This window comes from Orcinus orca, chromosome 12, assembly GCF_937001465.1.
Source record: "Orcinus orca chromosome 12, mOrcOrc1.1, whole genome shotgun sequence".
Classification (NCBI taxonomy): domain Eukaryota; kingdom Metazoa; phylum Chordata; class Mammalia; order Artiodactyla; family Delphinidae; genus Orcinus; species Orcinus orca.
The window spans coordinates 87,438,951-87,464,263 of record NC_064570.1 but is presented as its reverse complement, the minus strand read 5'-3'; the positions used below and the strand labels follow the sequence as shown (position 1 = coordinate 87,464,263).

At 35.9% G+C, this 25,313-nt stretch overlaps 1 protein-coding gene across 2 annotated transcripts in view; it reads right to left on the bottom strand.

Moving 5' to 3' along the window:
- EYS (eyes shut homolog) overlaps positions 1-25,313 on the bottom strand; it is a 1,673,869-nt gene that overhangs the window by 491,140 nt on the left and 1,157,416 nt on the right. The gene's annotated exons all lie outside the window — the stretch shown is intronic.

The window sequence follows — 25,313 nt, the reverse complement described above, 5'->3', positions numbered from 1 at the left end:
TATTCTAGCTCTGCATACATGGTGTTACACATTAGCCAAAACCACAGAACTGTACAACACAAAGTGAGGGCCAAAGTAAACTAACCACTTCAGTTAAAAATAATATATCAAGAGTGGTTCATCAATTGTAATAAATGTGCCATGCTGATACAAGACATTAATAAGGGGAAAGTCTACATGACAGTTGGGGGTGTATGGGAACTCTGTACTAACTGCTTAAGAAAAGTTTTTTAAAAATGGAAAAAAAGTAAGAAAAAAAAAACCCAGAACTGCAAGTGTTATATTCTAGCCTATGGTAATTACAGGAAAGGAGCACCAAAGAGGAAAAGGGGGCTATCCTGTCCCCTGTCTTCCTGAGAGCTGCTTCAGGTGGGCATTGGACCTGAGTTCATTGTGGCCCAGAGTTTCTGGTGTGTTTGGGTGTGCAGGAGAAGGGGTGCAGAGAAGGTGGTGCATCATGATACTGGGGTAAAGACCCTGGCGTCCGGGAGAGTTAAGCTTCAGGGCTCCTCATTTGTAAAGGCTTCTTTCATGATTATGTTCCTAAATCAGAATTTGTAATTTTGTTGTATTTTTCTTAAGAAACTCCCACCCTCAAAACTATATAAACTTTAGTCCCCACAAAACCTGGGAAGGATATATAAAAGAAAGTCATATCCAAATTTGACATTCTGGCCCTACATAAGAAAAGTAAGGAGGCCCAGTGAGTACTCAGTTTATACTGTTCATACAGCTCTTTTTTTTTTTTTTGGTTTGCTGATCATATTTTTTAATGTCTTGCCGAACTGAAACTGTCCAGATTACTCTATCTTGTTAAGAATTCACCAAACTCAGAAATTTCCTGGAATCTGAAAGATTAAAGCCAATATGACTCAGATTTAAATCAGATTGTGTTTCTTGAATAATAATTCACAATATTTTAGTACAGCTTTTTCCACATGAAGGAGAGTTGATATATTGATAGATAACTTTACAATATATACTGTACATTCAAGTCAGAACAGAGTATTATCTGAAATAAAAGACAGTCACTTGTCTCATACCTTTGTGCTTGCTTGTTCCCTTTTTATTCCAGGTTCGAGTAATTAGAAACACTTCATATAGTTTTAGAGAGAAACAGAAGGTCTGTCAATACCAGTCAGAAATTTTTATGAGCTTTTCTGCTTCTCTATATGATTCATATGTGGGGCAGAATGGTGAGCTATTATTCAATATGTTGGGGCTAATGGGGCTTTAAATAAAATGGTAACAGAGCCTTAGAAACTAAGTGTTTCTAAATTCAAAGGAATGGTTTGTCTTTACCAAGGAAAATAATATCTCCCTGCACAGGAGCAGTATTATCAGTATGCACCTTCGCCTCCTGAGAATGCCATGTAACAATGTCTGAACGTTAAAATTAATGACGTGGAATATGAGGCCTAAATAGCCCTATTAAGTCGAAAAAAATGCCATCAATTCTTAAAGTGAAATAGATGTTGCTCTTATCTAAAATATGCACTTAATGGAACAAAAAAATTTGCTATGTTTCAGAGAATCCAAAATGTTTTTTAACTATATTTAATTCAAAAATATCTGAATCTTGGGAGATTGCTTCACAACCCCTTTACAGTAATAGTAATAAAGTAACAGTGTCTTTTTAAGGATCTAATTCTGCTAGTGAATATTAATAGTGTTCAGCTTATATCAGTGAGTCTCGAGTGGGAGTGATTTTGCTCTCATGAGGACACTTGGCCATGTCTGGGGACATTTTTGGTTGTCACAACTGGGGGGCGGTACTGCTGGTACCCAGTGAGTCGGGCTGCTAAAGCTCCAGCGATGTACGGGGCAGCCTCAACAAGGGATGCCGGTGCTGGCACGTTTGAGAAGCCATGAGACAGACAAACTGCTGCAAGTAAATATCAAATTTATATAATCAGGGTTTGGGGTATATCGAGAAGTACCAATAATTTTAGATTCCCTACTTACTCATTTCTTTCCAGTATGACCTCAGGATCTTGACAGATACTGTCAGTTGAGGACAGGGTCCCCTCCATGTGCTTTCCTTTGCCGTGTTTCTTCCAAAGGGGAACTGCTCAGTTCAGTCCTAAAGAGGTGGCCAAGCTAATGCTGACCCTCAAAATCCTAACCCTGGACTGTTTTCCAAGAAGCATCTCTTAAAAACGTGCTGTTTGAAGATACGTTTTCTTAACCTCTAACTGATGCCACCAAAACAAAGTACAGTGCTGCATGAAATGTGAAACTGCATTAGGCCTGTAAAAAGCAACAGAAATAATAGAAGAGTGTTGACAGAACGTTTAGTGGGTTGAATTGCAGTCCACCAAAAGATAAATGCACCCAGAACCTGAAAATGTGTTCTTATTTTGAAAAAGAATGTTTGCAAATGCAATTAAGGTAGGATTTTGAAATGAGATCATCCCGATGAGGGTCGGCCTTGAGTTCAATGATAAGTGTCCTATTTAGGGGAAAGGGCACAAATCTACTAGATTTCTGTGCTCCAAAACTGTGAGAAAATATACTTCTGTTGTTTCTAAGCCACCCTCTTGTGAGGATTTGTTACAGCAGCCCCAGGATGCTACTGTAGAGTCAGAGATCTGAAAGATGTGAGGTACACCGTGGGAGTCTGCTGATGTCCAGGCAGCCCTGGAAGCTGGAGGAGTGGTGTGTCGGACAATTCCAGGTCATTCGAAGGAGTAGAGGCAGAAATGAGCTACAGAATGTGCTGGATGTCTGTTGTGAAGGGCAGCAACCCATGACTGATGCTGCTTGTGAGCAGGATGGCCAATGGATACCTAGAATCTGAAGGAGTTTGATTTCAACACAGAAAAGGTAAGGAGGTGGGCCAGGCTTGGAAGCAGTAGTGCTCTTTGTCAGGTAAAAAGCATCACTGTGAAGAAGCTGTGAATTGGTGCCCTTGGGGCAGGACTCTAGTCGCCAGCTGGAGTGAGGGAGACAGGATGGATGAGTGTGTGAGGGCATCTGGGTGTTAGTGGGCCAGCCTGTTCATCAGGGAAATGTTCTAGGCCTTGGGGAGTTACTCAGGTCCCCCGAATCCCGGCATCCATTTGACTCATTGGAAGGCAGTGGAGCTCAGGTACCCATGGTTTCTCCAGGATATGCCGAAATTGCTGACTTGGAACATGCTTTTCTGAAAGTCCTAAGGTTAAAAGTATTATAACTATGGTTAATAAGAGATGGAAAATGCAAGTGAGGGACAGTAAAAAAAGAAAGATAGTATGTTAAAAATACTGATTAATAAGAGGAAACAACCAGAACGCTATAGCAACATTGCAAATATATTTGCCTTGTTCTAGATCTAGAACAATACCTGGCACATAGTAAGTACTCCATAAGTTATTGAATGGCTGAGTAAATTTATGAATGAATGAACAAGTGCTTTGGGGGAGAAGAGAAAGTTTATACTTAGTTCTTCACTGAACAAATTCCACATTGAAGCTATGATGCTATTATCACTATTATTTTTTCTTAAAATACATTAATATTCAACATAAATTATATAAATTCCAAGGCTATTCTCTTTCTAAAATAAAATCATATCTGACTATACATGAAAATGATTTATTTGAAGCTAAAACACTTGCCATTAAATATTTTATTTAAGTACATTGAATTAATCTACAATATATAATCAAAAGAGACAGAGTAATGTATTTGTATCTTATGGAAACATGTATTAGTGTGTTAACTATTTTTTCTAAGGTTTCATGTTATTGATATTGCAGGTTGTTGCTTCAAACCAATGTTCCCTGAGTATTTGATTTTATATTAAAAACAAAAACACTTACAATCACTTTGGAAGATCTGGCAGTTTCTTATAAAATTAAGCATAAACTCACTCCATGACTGAGCAATTTCATTCTTGGGAAATAACCCAAGAAAAATAAAAATACATGTTTCCAAAATGGCTTTTATAAAAATGTCATAGTAGTTTTCATCATGATAGCAAAATGATGGGAACAGCTCAGGTGACCATCAAAGGGGGGCACATAATGAAATATTACTCAGGAATAAAAAGCAATGAACTACTGATACACTAAAAACATGGATGAATCTCAAGCACATGCTGGGAGAAAAAAGCCTTATAAAATAATATATGGTATACTATAGTATATTTCCATTTATATGAAGTTCAAGAACAGTTAAAACTAATCTATGTGGGAAAAAATTCAAAAAGCAGTTGCTCCCGGAAGATTCAGGGGAAGGGATCCATTGTGAATGAGCACAAGAAAACTTTGGGGGATAACGTTCTACGTCTGCTAGGAGATTGCATTTCACAGGAGCATGTATTTGTCAAAATTCATCTAATGGAGTGTCTAAGATTTGAGTATTTCAATCTCTGTGACTTTTACCTCAAAAGAAAAAAGAGCTCTGCAAGCAAATATTGAATCTAGTGATAGGCCTGCTGTGGTATTTAGGGTATAGGGTACCAATAGGCAACTTCCGAAATGCATCAGAAGTGGACTGATGGACTAAGTGGGGAATGGATAAGTGTGTAATAAGACATGTATGATACAATGTTGATGATCCAATCTAGATGGTGGTAATATAGGCATTAAAATTCTTCAGCTCTTCTGTATTTTGAAAATTTTCATGATAAAATGTAAGAGAAAAATTAAAAGCCATTTTCATAGCTCATGCTTCCTTTTTCTAATTAACATTCACAGTGGGAATGCTTAAAGATCATTTAAAAATATTTCATTTCCATAGGAACTAAAAATATTAGCATAATTCTATTTCACTATAAAATTTTATTCAACTTAGTTTGTCTGTTTTTGGAGGTTTGGTCATATTTTTGCTATTCCTTTGTGTTTTCCAGTTTTTAAATTATAACCAAGTAATATGATTTGATCTTCAATAATCATGGTTAATTTTATAAATACACACTACATTACAAACTGTCCTGGTATAAACAGTTAGTCATTTGTTAGTCAGATGACAACGACCTGACAAATTTCAATTTTAGCACTTTCTTGTGGCCACTGAAAGTAATTTATATGGAACCAGTGTGAAATGGCAAATTTGCAGGTAAAGTTCTATCTCTTTTAATTCCACTAACCAGGACACATAATGATCTAGATTTAAAGATTAATTCCCCTTTTTGTAATGATTGTAATTGATTGCACAGATATAGTCCACAAAGCTCCTTTCAGGGAGTTTTCTGAAATAACTGCAGAGTCAACCCAATTCCTAAATCATCCAGGTGCATGAAGATCTTGATACCCCCTAGGATGATTTGAAGGTACCACATGACATGGAAACACTGAAGATCAACTTGTCACAAGTTCATGTTAGCATTAACATTTTATGGTAGTTTAAAAAAGGATTTCTTCCTTCCTTCCTTCTTTCCTTCCTTCCTTCCTCCCTCCCTCCCTCCCTCCCTCCCTCCCTCTTTCTTTTGTTATTTTTCTTTGTTTCTTCCTCTCTTCCTCTCTCTCTCTTACTTTCTTTCTTTTCACTGTTAGTCAACAAGACCCTGCAGGTGAACTTTCCAATTGGTTACTCAAGTTATACTCTGCTTCTCAGAGAAAGGACCTCATGGGTAGGCATTTCAAGGACTTGAAACTTGTTGAGAAATTGATCTGCATGAACCTAAGGTTCTTATTTTGAAGGAATATTTGGTACATGCATACTGCCTAAATAAAAACTCACTTGATGAGACTCACTTTTAAAAAGGAAAAAAAAAACTCAAAATATTTTATTAATAATTTATCTTCCTGAAGGAAGCTAAACACTTATAAAAATAAATTTATTTTATTTCACAAATAGAGTTTTTAGATTATAACCATATACTAATATTTGGTATAATTCTTCTTAAAATTCTTCTTAAAATTAATAGCACAACATAACACTATTTAAGGTACATTTGATTTTTCACACTGTGTTCCAGCGTTAATTTTGTCAAGAATATTCGTGGACTTCATCAGTTTTCCCAAGACCCTCTCTCCATATGTTGTTATTCAAATAATTTTTATTTGAAGCACATCTCTTGTCATAAACCTTTTGATTATCTAATTCTAGGCGATTGTTAGGTAGCTGGAATCTGCCAGATTATCATTGGACAATGACTTTTTAAAAAATTAATTAATTAATTTTTGGCGGCATTGGATCTTCGTTGCTGTGTGCGGGCTTTCTCTAGTTGCAGCAAGCAGGGGTTACTCTTCGTTGCGGTGTGCAGGTTTCTCATTGTGGTGGCCTCTCTTGTTGCGGAGCACGGGCTCTAGGTGCATGGGCTTCAATAGTTGTGGCACACAGGCTTCAGTAGTTGTGGCACACGGGCTTAGTTGCTCCATGGCATGTGGAATATTCCCAGACCAGGGCTCGAACCCGTGTCTCCTGTATTGGCAGGTGGATTCCCAAACACTGCACCACCAGGGAAGCCCGACAATGACTTTTAATGTAATAAGTGACTTTATGGACTCCTGTAACTTGTCGTATTTGCAACTTTACTTCAAAATCAATTTCTTATTAATTTTACATTATGTGAAAATCAGAGAGAAGAATTACAGCATCCAAAGATGTGATCCTGATTGGTCATGAATCGTATTCAGGAAGGAAGAATAAGTGGGCAGTCATGTTAACAGTGAACATTTTTATACCGTGATAAACCTAACTGTCTTATGCTACACTGAATGTGGGAACACAGATTATAGAGCACTCAAATAATGAATACTTAAACAAGGAGATGTCTGTCATATGTTTTATTATTAAATACAGTTAATGTCACTGATAGTGTCTGGTTAAGATAGGGAGCATTTACACACTCGCTACTTAAACATCTCAACCTCCTCTGACAGAGTCTGTATGGAGCTTGGGGAGATGTGAGAAGGTAAAGGGAAGAAAATGGACTATTCTAGAAAACAGGCAGAATTCATCAAAATTTTGCCCAGATGTCAGATTTTTGACAAATTTCAAATATTGTTTTTTACAGCTGATGAAAACATGTGGAGATCTTGAGATTATTCTGTCATTCTCTGATTGAGAAACATGTGAGCCATGGAGAGCTGTTGGGGAGAGGCTGGGTATTAAAATGACTTCTCATCAGCTAGCTCATTTTGTTATCTGAAAGACATGACTTTCAGCTCAGCAGTGTTTGTCCGTATGTTCCACCCCATCATCGCTCTGTGACAATCTTCTATCATTCTTGTGTGTGTGTTGTGATTATGTAATCAGCATTAATCCTCTCCTCTCCCACAGACCCTGAGAATTGATTAAGCTGAAACATCTGTTGTCATTGATCCAATCACAAACAGAATTCCTCATATCATAACTGTAGATACAATTCTCAGTTCTTCCAATAATGCATATTCATATGTTTGCGATCAACAACATGCAATCTTAAATGTCGTTCATACTTTACCTTCATTTCACTTTCTGCTACCAGGCTTTCTATGCTGGTCTCAATTCTATTCTTTCTTCCATATTTCTTCAGGATCTCACCTCTCCAATACCACTGTTTTATTTTTTTTAACAAAAAAATTCTCCGTATTAGCCCCTTCCCTTCTGCTTTTAAGAGCTACACCTCTTGTTCTTAAATTAAAAATCTTTCCTAGATCCCCCTTCTGCCTTCAGCTACTGCCCGGGTTCTGCCATTTCTACAAAAGCACTGTCTCAACCTCTTTTCAGTTCACCTCTTGAAACTGTGGTCATGGCTCTGTTTTTTAATGCCAAATCCAATGTTTTTTTCTAAACCATTATTTTTTTGATCTTCGTGCTTTACCCCATGAAAATGTCCAGAGTCCTGAATCTCTCTCCTTTGACTTCCTGGATGATTTCCTTATGCTGCTTGCCTGTTTGATAACCCCTTCATCTTTTGTCAGTTTAATCACACTTTTCCTAATCTAACTCTAAATTCTGGTGTTCCCATTGTGGAGATTGCAACTCGTTTTCTCTATATCCTACATTTCAAGCTGATCAGCACTACTATTAACTATTTGTATTTATTCTTTACCTTTTTATATAAGCTAATTTATTTTTAAAAGGTAGACTTATAACACTATGGTAAATGGATATATTAACATTTTCAAAATTGGATGAAAATTATATTAATTTGCTAGGGCTGCCATAATAAATACCACAGACCTGAGTGGTTTAAACAACAAAAGTGTATTTTATCACTGTTTGGGGAGGAAATCCATCTCAAGGTATGGGTAGGTTTGGTTTCTTCTAAGGCCTCTCTCATTGGCTTGCAGACTGCTGTCTTGTCACTGTGTCCTCAAGTAGACCCTGTGTTCTAGCACGTGCCTCCATTTGTGTCTAAATTTTCCCTTTTTGTGAGGACCCCAGTCAGATTGGATTAGGACACACCCTAATGATCTTTTAACTTAATCCTCTCTCTTTTTAATCAAAAATTTTTTCCAACTTTGCTGAGGTATGGTTGACAAATAAAAATTGTGTGAATTTAATGTGTGCAATGTGATGTTTTGGTATATGTTCACTTTAAGAAATGATTACCACAATCAAATGAATTAACATATCCACCACTTAACATAGTTACATTTTTTGTGTGGTAAGAGCACTTGAGATCTATTCTTTCAGTAAATTTTAAGTATACAATACTACAGTCACTATACTGCACAAAGAAGACACACAACTGGTCAATAGGTATATGAAAAATGCTCAATGTCACTAATCACCAAGGAAATACAAATCAAAACCACAATGAGATCTCACCCCAAACCTGTTAGGATGGCTGTTAGCAAAACATCAAAAGATAACAAGTTTTGGTGAGGATGTGGAGAAAAAGGAACCCTTGTGCATTCTTGGAGGGAATGTAAATTGGTATAGCCACTGTGGAAAACAGTTTGGTAGCTCCCCCAAAAATTAAAAATAGAACGACCATATGATCCAACAATTCCAATTCTGGGTATGTCCAAAGTTAATAAAATAGCTATCTCAAAGAGATATCTTCCCTCGGATGTTCAATATAACATTATTCATAGTAGCCAAGATATGGAAACAACCTAAGTGTTAACAGATAAATGGATAAAGAAAAATTTATATATATATATATATATATATATATATATATATATACACACACACATACATACATATATATGTATACATACATTTTCAGCCATATAGATATATTACATATAAATATTATTCAGCTTTACAAAAGAAGGAAGTCCTACCATTTGTGACAACATGGATGACGTGGAGGACATTATGCTTAATTACTTCTTTAGTGGCCAGATCTCCAAATACAGTCACATTGTGAAGTAGTAAGACTTGGGAATTCAACACATGAATTTTGCAGGGAGACAAATCAGTCCACAACAGTATCTATAAAAATGATACCAATGATTCATATCTAGATTGACCTTTTATCTTCCCCCAAGGTTCCAAATCTGAGAAAAAACAATTGGCAAATATAGACATGCTAAAGATATACAAGCACCAAATTGAGCTTTTAGGTAATCTGAAGGCTCAAAAGACAATTGATAGGAAAATAACTTTCTCACTGGGTAATAAATGCCATGTTAGTTCTGGCTGCCCCTGACATGACCCCACAGCTCCAATGGGGAGACCTCAACTACCCTCAGTCTTCCGTGTGTCAGTCCCTCAGCTGATGAAGGCTGCTTTTGATCTCCGTGCACCCTCTCTTCTCCTTAGCTGAAGTCTTGCTAAATAAAATTAATCTAATTTATATATGTACATATATATGTATAACCTTTTGTAATTTATAATATATGTACATACTATCAAATAGACATGATATTGTTTAATCCTCTTAAAAATAATACAGCCCAAGATAAATTTTAAAAAATTAGTGAGTTAAATTGCCACTGTACAATTGCAAATAATATTACCTAAAGAGAAAATCTGGGTGTACATAATTACACAGCAGGACTATCTAAATAATTTAATGATGAGCTAGGATTTTTAAAAAGTCATGTATGGAAGATGGATGACAAGATATATAATCAAGAATGAAAAGAAAAATTAGAACAAACAGAAAAATAATTTCCAGAAGATAAAAATTTAAAATAAATGTGACCAACTGCTAATATTTTAAACAGGAAGAATTTAAATCTGTTATGTATATGTTAAAAATGCACATGTATATATGTATATACACATACATATATTTATAATTAAAGCTATCTTTCTATCTATCCTTAGGATTGGATAAATTACTACTTAACATAGTACTAAGAGATCACTAGGAAAGCATGATGCTTGTTTTGATTCTAATTCTTCTTGGAGAGGAACATATTTAAAACCGAAGAGGGTAGAAAAGCACTGTAAATAGAACTTTAAGTTCAATTTAGTGGTAATACAGCAAGAGCTACTCATTAGTTTAGAGGAGTTTACACCTGTAGGCTTAACAAGAAGAAAAACAGTAACACCAAAATCAGTGCTAACAACAATAATAAATCTTACGAAAGTTTTAAAATATCTGTTGATGTCCGCGTTCATTTAGCAAACATAGTCACTGAGCTTGGTGTGCCTACATAGCTCTCTTCTGCTTAAATCACATTTCTTGGGAAGACGTTGAAGGAAGGAAAAAGATTTACCTGAAGCAGAATATATATGCAAAATCAAAAGTAGGTAGGATAACCACTCAAAGAAATTTGGGAATGTTGTGATGTCAGCCTTAGATAGGTATCTAAGTTTGAATACAGATCTAAGAATTCAGTGGCTAAGAGATCAAACTAGTACAGACCAAATGGGAGTGGTGGAAAGAAAGGGGTCCTGAGTACACAATATTTTATCTTTATTTTTACATTTGTAAACTTGTATATTGGTATGTAGGGAATGCCTAATAAACATTTTAAAAAGTGTTGAATGCTTATATTATGTTTGGGAAAGTTATTAATGATTTATATGAAGTTATCCATCTGGACTAGAATCTAGTGCTTTTTCAATTACCTTAAGTTGAGAGTCAAGTTCATAACTAGCTAGTCAAGTTCATAATTAATTAGTCAAGCTCCAATTTTTTTGGGGTGAATAGAAGTCGGGGAGACAGAAGACTGGAGATAAGCAAACCTTGTACCAAAAGGGAGAATGTATGAATTTCAGAAGATTTCCATATTTGGACAAACACCAGAAACGTTTTCAGCCAGATGTTTTGTGAGAATATAGACCCTTCCTTAACAACTCATGCTGATTGACGGTTGTAAGCAGATCAAGGAAAGATGATGCAAACACCAGTTCTTGCTTTTAACGAAGCATTTGAAGCTCGTGCAAAATTAGAGGTGATGACCTGAACCAGGAGTTGGCAGAACATGGCATTGGGTCAAATCCAGTCCACAGCCTACTTTTATACAACTTATAAGCTGTGAGTGATTTTTTTTACATCTTTGAAAAGTTGTTTTTTAAAAAAAAGAAGGGAAAAATACATGAAAGAGACCCTATGTGGCCCAGAAAACCTGAAATATTTACTGTCTGGCCCTTTATAGAAAAAGTTTGCTGACCCCTGAACTAAACTACTTGTAAAGTTTCTTGCCACTCTAATAGCCTATGTTTTTAGGGCATAATCCCCTTGATGACTGCAGTGTTGTCCGAGTTATCCAATAAAATGCATTTAAAGTTGAATTTCAGATAAACAAAATATTTTTGGGACTAGTATGCCCCATGCAGTATTTGGAACATACTTATACTAAAAATTATTCACTATTTTTCTGAAATTTAAACCTCACTGGGAATCTTGTATTTTATCCGGCAACTCTTATGTTTGCAGATATATGTGAATGCGCTGGTAATATTTTGTATCTACAGCTGGTTGAACAATTTGCCCAAAGGCATTGTCAGATAAATAATCTAAAGTTAAGTCTAGAGAGAGTGTTATTGAGAGGTCATAGGCCTTTGTCTTTGGACTCATTTAAAAAGTCCAAAGATCTTGGATAAAGATCATGAAAAAGATCATATAAAGCACATGAAAGGGGGCCTAAATCTCTAGAGACAGCTAAGGACCATTGTAAAGTTTAAATGGTCTGATCAGTGTAAAATTGATAGTGATAGACAAGAAATGACCAGAGAGAGAGGGACTTGACAATTAATGAGGACATTATTTTCTTCCCTAAACTGAAAGTGACTTACTTTATTTACTCCATCACAACTATGTACAGAATTATACTAGTGAAATGTGTTTTGCAGAGTGTGTTTGAATAGAAAGGAATCTTTTCTAAAGTTTGAAAATGTCATATAATTTTGGAAGGTTAAATTTGGAAAGGTAAATAAGAGCAAAACTGTCCAAGTCTCTACTTTAAGGATAGATGAAAAAATATTCACTAGCAGAGATTTTGGCAAATATGTAATTTCAAAGCAATGTGAATAGTGATGTGGAACAGGATGGATCAGAATAAGAAATGGATCAGCATGATATGTACAAGACTGGATACGTATTATATTTGTAAATTAATATAAATGATTATAATTATTGAATGTGATTAAAAACCTGTATAGGAATAGAGTAAATAGCATTTACATGAGGGTCACAATTACCACCAGAGTTTCTGGCTTTGAGTTAAAAAGCAGAAACATAACACTCTAATCTAGAGATGTATGAAGCATTAGTGTGATATGTTAATGCCTTAAAATATATAAATAATGAAACATCAGAAGGCATTTTAAAAGACAGCATTTCAAGTGATCTAAATGTAAATTAACCTGATATATGTGGATTACATCTTTTTTTAATAATACAAATGGATTAAAATGAAGGGAACATTGCTCTAAAATAGGGAACGATTCTATACGGCTATGCTTTGGGCTTTCAAACATATGTTCAAACATCTGAACAATGGTATGGTTGATTTCACAAACTCTAATTGTGTCCAGAGTCACACATTCATCATTTTTAGCAATTCTCAATGTTGACTATTTTCAAGTGATTGCACAGTAATCTTTTTGGATATTCATACATAATGCCTTTTTATCACCTCTATAAAAAGTGAATTATAAATCAATTTATCGTGAAAATGTGTATAGTTTTCAAGTTTCTATCTAGTAAAGAAACAGAAAAGTATATAAACTCAATGTGTAAGAGAAAAAACTCAGCCTTCTTTTGCTTTTGTTTTCATTCTTTGCCTTTCCCCATATGTTAATAGAGTACAGGTTCTTTCCAGACACAGTTTTGGCACGGCACATACTAATTTGAATAAGGGAACTAATTTTAGGTGGCTCTTTTGCTTTTTATGCCAAGAAAATGTCATGTGCTGCACATGGGAATCCATAGCAGATAGGACTTTTAGATTCCTTCTTAAACCAGGTGTTAGAAATTTGTGAAAAAGCAAAAAACATTTTTCAGAAAAGCTCAAACCATAGAAAACTTTAACAGTTGTTTTGTGGTGTCATTGAAGTGCATCTAATTAAAGTCATCGTTTTCTTTTACATCCTAGAAAGAAATGTAACTACATCACTCTGTGTGACAGTGCATACTCTGTATGACATACTTCCAGGTATTCCAGAGTCTGTACCCACTGTATACATACTGATACAGACCTGCAAGATGTGGTTAAGTAAATATGATACAGTATCATAGAAAATCATAGGCATGGGAATATCATTATTCCCACATAATTAGATATGATAAAAAAGACCTTCTCAACATAAGAGGTATAAGTGTAATACAAGAGTTCTGGTGTAATGTGCCATTTGATATGCATGTGATACGTGTGTGTAATGATGCCAACATGATAGAAATAACAAGTAAAATGTCTCAAAATCTTTTAGAAAATTTACATTGTCGATTTTAGACTTCCATTCTAATTCAAGATTGCAATTCATTTCATTTTCTTTCTTCTGAATTCTATTATAGAAAGCACTAGAGGATAATCTTCAGTGGTTTATGATACTCTGAGCTCAAAATTTAGTTGAACTGCTTAAATTTTTTGAAAGTAGTACATATTTATGAAATACTTTTGAAAATTAAGGGTTATTTTCAATTTATTCAGGACAAGGAATTATAGCAAAGGTTCAGTGATATACCAAAAGTGTTTCATCTAGCACTTGTGTTGCCATGTTTTAAATCCTGTGATAGTCATAGGGAAGACACATCCTGGAAACTTTGTGTTAGTTTTACTTCAAGCATGTTTGTAAATATCATAGTCTAAATAGTTTAGACTTTAACTACAAAAGAAGAGTAAATGTAAGTGTTCTGAAGAGTTCTTTAACAACCCACGTTAGAAGGGCTGTCTTCAGGCACAGATTGAAATGAATATAAAATTTGAAAACTGTTCAAATTCAAAACTAGTTTGGGTAGGAAAAATGTCAGGAATTGAGACTTTGCTATAGAGAGAAGCAAGTTTTATATTTTTTCCTAAATATCATATTATTTACTTAAATAGCTATTCAGTTATTTAAAAAATAGTTTTCTTTAAATTAAACAAAAATATACGATTTCCTTTTATATCTCACATGTTATGCTAGATGTCTGGGTTAGAAAGACATAAATGAAAACACTCACTTTCCTTGATATTTTCCTATCTAGGAGGGAGATGCAAGTAAATATACTATGAAAATAAAGTCTGTAAATACAACAATAGGAAAAGGCACAAGATATTATGGGAAAGTAGAATGGAAACAAAAGCAGGTTGGAATGTGAATCACAGAAGACGGCTTCCCAGAGAAAATAATAATTGGCCCAAGTCTTTAAGGAAGAAAAGCAGCTAACCAGATCAAGAAGGATATTCCACATGGAACATTGGAAGGCATGGGGCATGACACATGAGAGGACAGAAAAGGCCGGGAAATTACAAATCCCTCAGCATGACTGGATTAAAATTTTGAATGGCTTGAGGTTGGAAGAAAACAAAGCCAGAGAAGCAGGCAGGCATCAGATCGTGGAGGGCAACGTGTGTCAGAAAAAGAGATGAATTTGGAAGAAAAACCAAGCACAGATCATTTGGAAAAGAAGTCTGTCATGGATCCAGATGAGTGAAAGCCCTGGGTGTCAATGAGGGAACCTCAGGCAATAACATGTCAAAAGAAATCACATTCTCTCACTCCATGAGGGAAACCAAGTCTCCTAATTAGAAATAAAAAAATAAGTGAAACTATGGACTTCAAGATATTCCCTACAACTCCAAACAGCATCCTTTCTCCCAAAGTCCTTTGTTTTTCAGAAATTGCTGTGTGTGTGAGTAATGTCAGAGAAGCACAAAAGAGAAGACAATTTTAGAATTTCTAGGCTGGAAAAGACCAGGGTAGCTCATGGTTGAACCTTAGAGGATGGAGAAGGATATTGGTGGGGCAGATGTTGTGAAGCACTTGCTGTCAAATCCAGCTGCCTTCTTTTCCCTATGTGTGTAGATCTTAAAAGTGCTCCCTTAATAAAACTCCTGCTTTATAATCTCTTTCTAGGATTCTCCTTCTCTGGGAACTCATCATGTAACAACTGGAGAGCAAAGTAGGAAAAGAGCCTGACCAGCAAGCTCTCCAGGCAAGGTGAAGGGGCTTCCCCCTAGTCCCAAGTCCACAGCAATGGCTAAATTGAACCCCAGAGGTTTTGCACTAGGGAAGAATAAATCCGACTCCATATTGGATCTGTTTCTTTTACTTTAACCTTTGTATTCTATTGCTTTTGCTGCAAGTTAACCACTAAGGGGATGTTGCTTATAAGCTTAAATTATACATAATGGCCCACCTTAGGGAACCCTGCCTCCCGTGTAATAAGCATTAAGCTAAAATAACTTTGTTTAGCTCACAGACAAGATCCTGACCAGGCCTACCTGTGAATGGCTGCAGGAAGGAAGAAATTAACACATCGCCTCCAGAGTTTGACCAGAACCAGGAAATGTTTGACCCTATCCCCTCCCCTTTCAGTATAAAAGAAGCCTGGATTCTAACTCAGGTAAGATGGTTCTTTGGGACACTAGTCCACCATCTTCTCAGTCTGCTGGTTTTCCGAATAAAGTCACTATTCCCTGCCCCAACACCATGTCTCTCAATTTATTGTTGTGTGGTGAGCAGTATGAGCTTGGACTCAGTAACAGTTTCATGTTAGAGAGCAATATGGTGTCAGTACATTTTAAAGCTGAAAGGGGCTTGCAAGTTAATTCTAACTCTGCCACTCTTAAGGTAGAGAACCTTAAGGTCAAAAGAGTCATGATTCCCCTAATTCTGCATAGCCAATTAAGGGCTGGGCTGAGAAGGATTCCACATCTTCTCATTCCCACCCTACTGTCTTTTTCAGTAAACCTATTCTTCTCAGATAGATGTGTTTCCAGGAATCTGCATCAGCATATCAGGTTGCTTGTGGCCATAGGATAAACATGAAAATTTCTGGAGGATGATTTCATTTCCTTTTTATATCACAATGCACACACTGTAGAATGTAAAGAGTATGCAACTTTTAAGATTAAAGAAACAAGAGACTCCCACGACCTTTGGAATTCAGTTTTGTCCTTAGAACCCTTTTGAGTAGAGTTGAATCTCCTCTGCTACTAGGGGATACATCAGTGTACATATTTGAAAAGAACTGCAGGAAGAAATACCATTATTTCTAGATATTGGATTCTTTTCCATCTTGATTAAAATGTACTCTAGCTTTATGTTAATATAACAGCATCTATAAGAGGACTTTATTAAAGTCTCCAAACTGCAGGCAACTCATGATAATTATCTCCCCTTCTGAAGATGATATTAAACATATCTTTGTAGTACAAACTAAGAAGAGGCTAATTGGTCCAGTTATTATCACCCTCCAAATCTATATGAGAGCTTGCACAGCCCACCACAGAGAAATGTGTTTCAGGTAATCACCAAGTCACTGATGCCCCTGCAGTGACAGAATGCATTCACTGTCCCCATCAGCCACTGCTCAAGAATCAGAATTCACACTTCTCCCGATTTCTTCTACCCTTGAAGCTCTAGTTTTAGGGAGGAAGCTCTAGTTTTAGGGAGGAGATGTATCCACAGGAGGGACAAGAGGGTGTGGACAACTTCAAACTGGGCATGGGAATGAAATTGTATTAGTTAGTTACATTGGATTAGACTTTTTAATACCTGCAAGTGACCTGAAAGCTATGGGCTGTGTCCAGATTGTCTCAAAATAAAAAGAGAAATCTGGCAGAAAACATCGTAAATTGGTGCTGGGGGAAATTAGATTATTCTTGAATGTAACCTGCCTAGTCAGGTCATTTAATGAGCTAAATTCATTACTATGTCAATATAGATGACATTGGCCCAACGCTTATACCCTATACTCTTAATGGAGATTTTAAAACAGAAAAGTATAGTGAGTGGTAAAAAGAACAATTATTTGGCATCAAACCAGCCTTGGTTTGAGTTCTGGCTTTGTCCATTACTGCATGACCCAGGCAAATTACTTTCTCTGTGCCTCAGTTTCTTCTTCAGTAGGATGGGGATACTGATGATTGCAGTTTACACATTTTGTGGCATATTCCAAGCCCATAATGATTCTTCCTTCTTGGGCACTGCTTTGTGATCTCTTTCAGCACCCAGGCTGGCACAGCATAGTTTTAGCCAGAGTGACTGGGCTAGGGGTGGTGACCTTAGCCATGAGTCTTTTCCCCTGGGTCGATCCAAGATTCAGCCTTTCCATGGGGGAAGGACCCTATCGTGTTGATTCAAACACCATTGTCAGCTGGGACCTGGTGAGAACATGAAACATGACTCCAGTACAGAATGTACCCAGAATGCTTTTTGTTCCTGCTTCTAGTCTCTTTCTGGTGACACTGCTGCATCCCCATTCTGGGGTTCTATGATATTCCTCCTTTATGCTTTTACAACTAAATTTTTCTGTCTTTGCTCACATGAACTTGGATCAGACAGGAAGGATAGTTTTAAGAACTTGGATTCAAATCCCAATTCCAAATTTACTGGTTAAGTAACTATGGACAAGTTACTTAAACACTCTGCATCCATTTTCTCTGCTGAATTATGGGGAGAGGATAGTATTTACTTCAAAATAATACTCATTCACGAGGAATAAGTGAGTCACTACAGGCTAAGATTAAGAACAATGCCTAACACATCGTAAGCATACAATAAATGTAAGCTATTATTTATTGAGTTGATTTCCATCACTTGGAAACAAAAATAACTTTGACTAATAAAGTATTATCTGACTCACAGGGTCAGTGTGATGATGGAAAGAGAAAGTGCAGGAAAAGAGCTTAGCATGGTAAGTCCCAAGTACGAAATGGCAATGTTTAGCGTTTCCTTCTTCTTTCTTAGTTACCACTGCACCTGATGTTAATTACCAGAGGCACTGAGATGACCCAAAACATCCATTCCTGATTTTTAATCCACAGAAGCAAATGACACTACAGACAGAGGGTGACAGACATATGTGTGAGGACTGGTTTGATTTCCATATCTCTCTCTACCTATTCAGATTTATCCACATCCATATCTACGATCCTAGGATGGAGAATAAAGAGATATCCACAGAGACACCTTAGCAAAGTAGATTAAAGCAATTGAAGTGGATTTAGTATTTCAAGGACAGTTTAAAGAATAAATTCTTTTGCTCAGATGGTTCTCAGTTTCATTAATAAAATTATATTTATGAGTGAGGGCATGATGGCACCTCTTAAGTACAAGTTCTATTAATTGTTTCCTGCCAAAGGCACATCACATGTCGAAGAGCATACTTGCCTGAAAATAAATCTCCCAGAGGCCATGTGATTTAATCTTGATTAGCTTTTGGCATCCTAGTTCTTCCATTTTGCCATTGTGTAGTAACATTTTAGGGCAGGTCAACATCAGTCTTTGTTTTTGCTGTTGGTCTATTCTCATATCCTCCAAGTTTTTAATCTTTCAATTCTTTGCACTAATTTCTTCTAGTTAACTACAAAACAGAACTTTCTTTCAAATCTTTACTATTTCACTGTAAATAGTATAATACCAAAGCATTAGTGTGGCTTTTCTATCATTATTTAAAATGGTAAAATGACAAATAATAAGCTAGAATTCAACAAACTATATCAATTTAACTATCTGGCAATACATGCTCCTATGGAAATGCTTAATGTTTTCTTTGAAAGAGTGTACTGCAGTAATTGCTAAAAAATAGCATTTGACCATAAAACTTTACTAAATTCCTTGAGAGCAGGAACAATGGGCCCATTACAAATTTGAATAAGTAGATGCATGAAATTAAAGGAATTGCTTTTATCATTAATTTGTTTCAGCCCCAATTTTAACTAAGAAAATTATTAGTACTTACAGTTTTTATTTAAAAAAAGAACTGGTAAAAAGTCATTCTTACATATTCATTTCCATGATAACATAATATTCTCTTTGTCTGGAACATTCTCTTCTCTGTTTTTCAAAGGATTGGCACCTTCTGATTTTTAATTTTAGATTGAATGACATTTGCTTGTTGTAAATTTCTAAATGGGTCTTTCTCCACTCCCACCTCACCCCACTCTATTCTTCTTTGTTACAGCACTCTGTTTCAGAGTCTATATATCAATTGGAATTATATATTTGAACATTTACTTCTCGACTGGTTTATACTACTTGTAAAAGACAGAGAGCAGGGAATATGTCCATCTTATTCTCTAATGTGTGATCAGTGTTTGAGGCAGTGCTTAGCACATCAAAAATATGCAAAGAATGTGTGGTAGAAATGTGCATGAATGACTTCATCTGACAATTTGTAAATGAATTAATATATTAGTGTAAGAATGAGAGACACCTTCTCTATAAGAGTCATGGCCCATTTCTGTGTGAAAGGCCTTGTTTGACATACAAGTGTAATATGCATATCTGACATACAACAAAGGTCAGAGCTGGATTACAAATCTGGCAGCTATCAGTGAAGAGATCGTGTGTAAGGCTTCAGGGTTCTGTCTAAAAGACCCTCTCATCTAGCAGGAGGCAGATAATATAAGCACAGATAGTTAAGAGAAGAGAGACAAAAATGAGTGCTCTAGAGTTTGTTAAATAAACGACTTTTTAATGCTTACTATTTTAACTAATAGTATAGTGTAGTCTGAGACATTCTATGACTTCGTAAGTAGTGAATGGTAGCTGACCTGCGTGTCTGGCTTGTCTTCCCTTCCTTGCATCCTCCCAACCCACCCTCCATGCTCACAACCACTTGAAAACTTAAAGACAAAAATGTGATCCTCACACCACCTCTGATGACTGACTCCATGTGTGGTACTAATATATAGGTGTTCCACTAAGGATTTTTTAATTGGATGTGTTGAATGGTAAGGGAATTAAAGGATGCTATTTAAGTCAATAAAGGAGACAAATAAAATAAATGTCATCCATTTTTGATGGACACAGGGGTATATTTTTCCCTCCTCTTCCTAGATGGAAATTTCTAGATTATTACCAATGTAAGTAGAGAGATTGATGGACATGTAGTTTTTACAGTTATCAGCACCAGAATGAGGGGGGAGCTGTCATTTTCTACCAGCTGAACATGGTGCTCATGGTGGAGAACGGCAGCAACTGGTGGTGCGAGGAGAGGGAAGATGGGGGCCTTCCCTTGCCCGTGCTCCAGAAACAGAACCCTCTGTCTCTGCCCACAGGTGGTCTCGTCTCCTGTCAGCCTCTGCCCTTGACCTCAATCCCCATTCACTCTCAACTTAACATCTTAATATTTCAGCCGTTGCCATTTACTGATAAATATGCAGCGTTGCCCTCTGCTTTTAAAGATGGATTTTCAGGCAGGAATGTTATGTTTGAAAAGGCCAACACCCATTTCTTGGCCCTTCTCTGACGATGCAGACCATCCGTCCTCTGGCAGGGAGATAGATCATTGTTATTAGATGCTGACTATCCCTGCCTTCTTGGCTCCGGAACATCTGACATCCAGCTACCTGACTATAGTTAACAAATACATTCAGACTACTCTAATATGCCTTTAAAATATGTTCTCATTATGGTAAAAACAAAGCAGACATTCAGGCCGTCTTTTTTAAAAAAAAAAAAACAAGACGAAACACCTAGTAAAACCTCTCATTTTTATTTCTACATTTGCAATTTACTCAGTGCAGCTGACCTTTAAGCATATATGGAACATACAGAGACAGGATATCAAATAAATGATTTCTTGGTTTTAATGTATGGCATTTAAATACTCCTTTACTACACTATTTATAAAACTGTTTTATAGAACACTAAAAAGTATGGGACTGTTTACAAATGTTAATCCTACAATTAATAGTCAGAGGCACACGCTTTCCTGCAGCACAAAGCACTGATATTCTAAATCTGTCACTCTGAACTTTACAGTAGGGGACAGCCATCTGCCTGCACACAGCCATCTAAAACAAAGCAAGAATACAGGCTCTTCTGTCTCTCCTGGTGAGATGCAGGATCATTATGACAAAGCAGGCAACGAGGTTCAGCTAATATGAATTAAGATAGCATGTGTTGAGAAAAAAAAGGAACATATTAAATCAAACTGATTCTATAAGTCAATGTTATTAGGTGATTAGATGATTTGATAAAGTAGCGCCCAGGATGTAATGCCAAGTACATGGGAAATATGTGTATGGCTGAACTAGTACTGAGTCCTACAGCCCTGCAAACCCTTTCTCTGTGTTGCTGAATCTAATGCTACTTTAGTTAAAACTCATACTTGACTGGCACCTCCATTTTGCTGTGAAAAATCAAGGTTGTTAAAATAAAATAATTTAACATTCTCTTACAGGTTGAATGTATGCACTGGAAAGAAAAAGGAGCAAGGCTATGAAGAAAAATCAGTTTTGAAAATATCTTTATGGGTAGATGACTCTGCAATTATATATTTTTTTCAGAGAGTCATGTTCTTTCATCATCTATGTCTAGATTTTTCTGAAATTCAAATATTCTTAATCTACTTTCTACATTATAGTTTTACTGAAATCATTATGGAAAAATACTACCACTCAGATACAATTCTTTTCAGATCACCCAGTATGCTTCTCAGCTTAATTTTAAGTGGGTCATGAAAAATTATTAGATTAACATTAACTTCTTTGTTTTTCTGATTTTTGAAATTTGATTTTTTAAAGAAAACTCTCTTTTCCCTGACATAAAGATACATTTTTATAAACATGAAAGAGTGAGAAAAAATAGAAATTCCATGTCATGTTAAATTTGATTTTCTAACGAGTGTAGCAATAGAGCATGGTGGTTAAATGTGAATTGTGGAGTCTGCTGAGATGGCTTCTAATCTCATCTCCACCACGTGCAAGCTGTGCGACCTAAAGGGAGTAATTTAACAGCTAGAGGCCTTCAATTTCTCATTTGTAAATGGGGGTCATTTAGAGAGCTGACTTTGGTTGGGTTACTCTGATGGTTAAGTGAAATAAGATGCATGAAGCACCCAGTACAGTGTCTGGTCAATCAGAACTCTTCACAATGAGAGTATGCAAGTTTCATTCCTAAAGCAGAAGTTCGGATGGTATAGATGTTGAATGTACTCAATAAGGGACTCATTTAAGCAATCATTTACATAGCAATCTATCTGTAAATTCTAATCATTTTAATACTGACAACAGTTCTCAGAAATTATATATTATAGGATCATATGGTAGCTCTCCTGGGCATATATCCAGAGAAAACCATAATTTGAAAACACACATGCACCCCAATGTTCATTGCAGCACTATTTACAATAGTCAAGACATGGAAGCAACATAAATGTCCATCAACAGAGGAATGGATAAAGAAGATGTGGTACATATATGTGATGGAATATTACTAAGCGTAAAAAAGAACGAAAGAATGCCATTTGCAGCAACATGGATGGACCTAGAGATTATCATACTAAGTGAAGTAAGTCAGACAGAGAATGACACATATTATATATTATCACTTATATGTGGAATCTAAAAAAATATATGATACAAATGAACTTATTTACAAAACAGAAACAGACTCAAAGACATAGAAAACAAACTTATGGTTACCAAAGGGGAGAGGTTGTGGGGGAGGGATAAATTAGGAATTTGAGAATAGCATATACACACTACTATCTATAAAACAGATAAACAACAAGGACCGACTGTATAGCACAGGGAACTATATTCAATATTTTGTAATAACCTATATGGGAAAAGAATCTTAAAAATTCTATATATATAAACTGAATCACTTTGCTGTACACCTGAAACTAAGACATTGTAAATCAATTATACTTCAATAAATAAATATACTTCAATAAATATACTTCATATATATATATGGAGAGAGAGAGAGAGACAGAGAGAAAGAGATTTAGAGACTGTGTATCCAAAGCAAGATTTTTAGCAGGTAGTTTACATCCTTTAAAGCTGACATACAATACTCTTTATTGAAATCTACACTTAGAAATGGTGCATCTGGCCAACCTGGAGAATGCTATACATAAAAAGCCTCGTCATGGTACCAGATTCCTGAATCATGGGCCTTAGGCAATAATCCTCATCTGTGATCTGGGTTCTTAGATGAATGCTAGTATGACTTATATTTAGAGCATTAGATTTAGAACACAAACCTGTTCTTGGCTTTCTTCATGACTGAAAGAAGAAAGATACTTAACATGAATTTAGGTGGTAAATGTTTAAAAATAAATATGTATATAAGGAACAATGATTTACAGCATAGCACAGGAAGTTATACACGATATCTTATAATAACCTATAATGGAGTATAATCTGCAAAAAAAACGGAATCACTATGCTGTACACCTAAAACCAACACAATACTATAAATGAACTATACTTCAAGAAGAAAAAAGAGTTGAACAAGGGAAAAGGTATAATTTTTACAATTAGAAATAATATTCTCAATTCTAAAAATGCACATCTCATCACAGTCTAAGTTTTATACTGAAATATTTCCCCAACAGGCAAGAACAACAATAAAATCATAGGTAATATTATGATATCTAATAATCTAAAGAGTCCTACTGCATGAATTTTGTTTAGTGTATCATACACCTCAGATATAACTGATTTAAAGTTTCTTTAAAAAAAACAATTGTCTCATTGGTAATGATTATTTGTTCACACTTTCTGACTATACACTTAGAAATAAATATTCTGTGGTAGATTATCTGGTTTTAGCACCATGTTATCATACAATTTATTAGTTTTAAAAATACTGCAAAATCAACAGGAAAAATAGTTAAAATATAGAAAGTAGAAAGTGCTTAATAATGTTGGAAAAAAATGAAATATTCCTAAAAGCGAATATAGAGCAGAGTTCCCCACTTCTTTTCCTGAGGTCAGTGTTCTACATTCTTCCACCCAAACACCAAAGAAATCTCAGTCAATCCTGGGGTTTAACTCCAGGTAAACCTGGGTTTCTCTTTTTCTGGAGGAAAGTATGGGTCACTGTGTGAGGTGTTAAAGCCACAGAGTGAGGGGTCCGAGGAGAGGACTGAAGCTCAGTGGGAAGACTTGTGGTTTGGCCCGTACAGGGGACAAGGGACACACTCCGTAACTGAGGACCCCTGTTTTCACAACATCAAATTCATCACTGTCAGTAAATTCAGATTGAAAAAAACCTTAAAATATCAGAGTATATTTTAAGAAAGGTAAGGAGGGTATTTTGCTAAGGCTTTACCTACCGTGAAATTAAAGAAAGAAAAAACCTCTCAGTTCTACATATGTATCTAAAAGATCTTTACCATCCAAATTATGTCCCTAGAAGTCCACTCACGGTATGTAATACCAATGGTCTCAGATGGCAGCAAAACATGCATGTCTCATGGTATTTTGCAGACATATAAAATATTCACTCAAAAATCAAGCAATAGTGATGTGTCTTCAAAACCATTTTACAGTTACAAAATAGACTTTAAGGACACGTTTTTACAATGAACATGAAAATAGACCATGTTTCCATTTCTGTGCTTTTGATTGTGCTTCCTTGCTTCTTTGGCTAAACAGCAATGCATTCATAGCAGTCACACAAGATTGTTTGGGAAGGAGAGCTGAATAACACATATGTATATCTTTGAATTCTCTTTTGGACGTCCCACATTTTGGTATTTAAAAAAGGAGTTATTTAACACAATCTTGGAGAAGCAGTGAAATTCTCTGCCATCTGAATCATCACCCAGTAGTAATCCCTCCCCCTCCCCCAATTTAGAACTAGTGGTCAATTTTACATAGAACAGAATGACACTCTCCAGGCTTCCTGCAGAGACAGGCCAGCTGCCTCAGGACCTAATGCTTTGGTCATCTGCCCGGGGCATTTCTGGCTGTCTTGCCCAGCACTGCTTTAATTAACTGAGACACTCTTAGGAGGCCATTAGATGTTGACAAAAGGGGAATTTTCTTTTGATTCATCAATAGCTTAATTAATGCTAAAACCATACTCTTAAGCATCAGAAAAATAATGTGCTCTTCTTAAACACCAAAATAACTTCAATACGGGGATCTGCT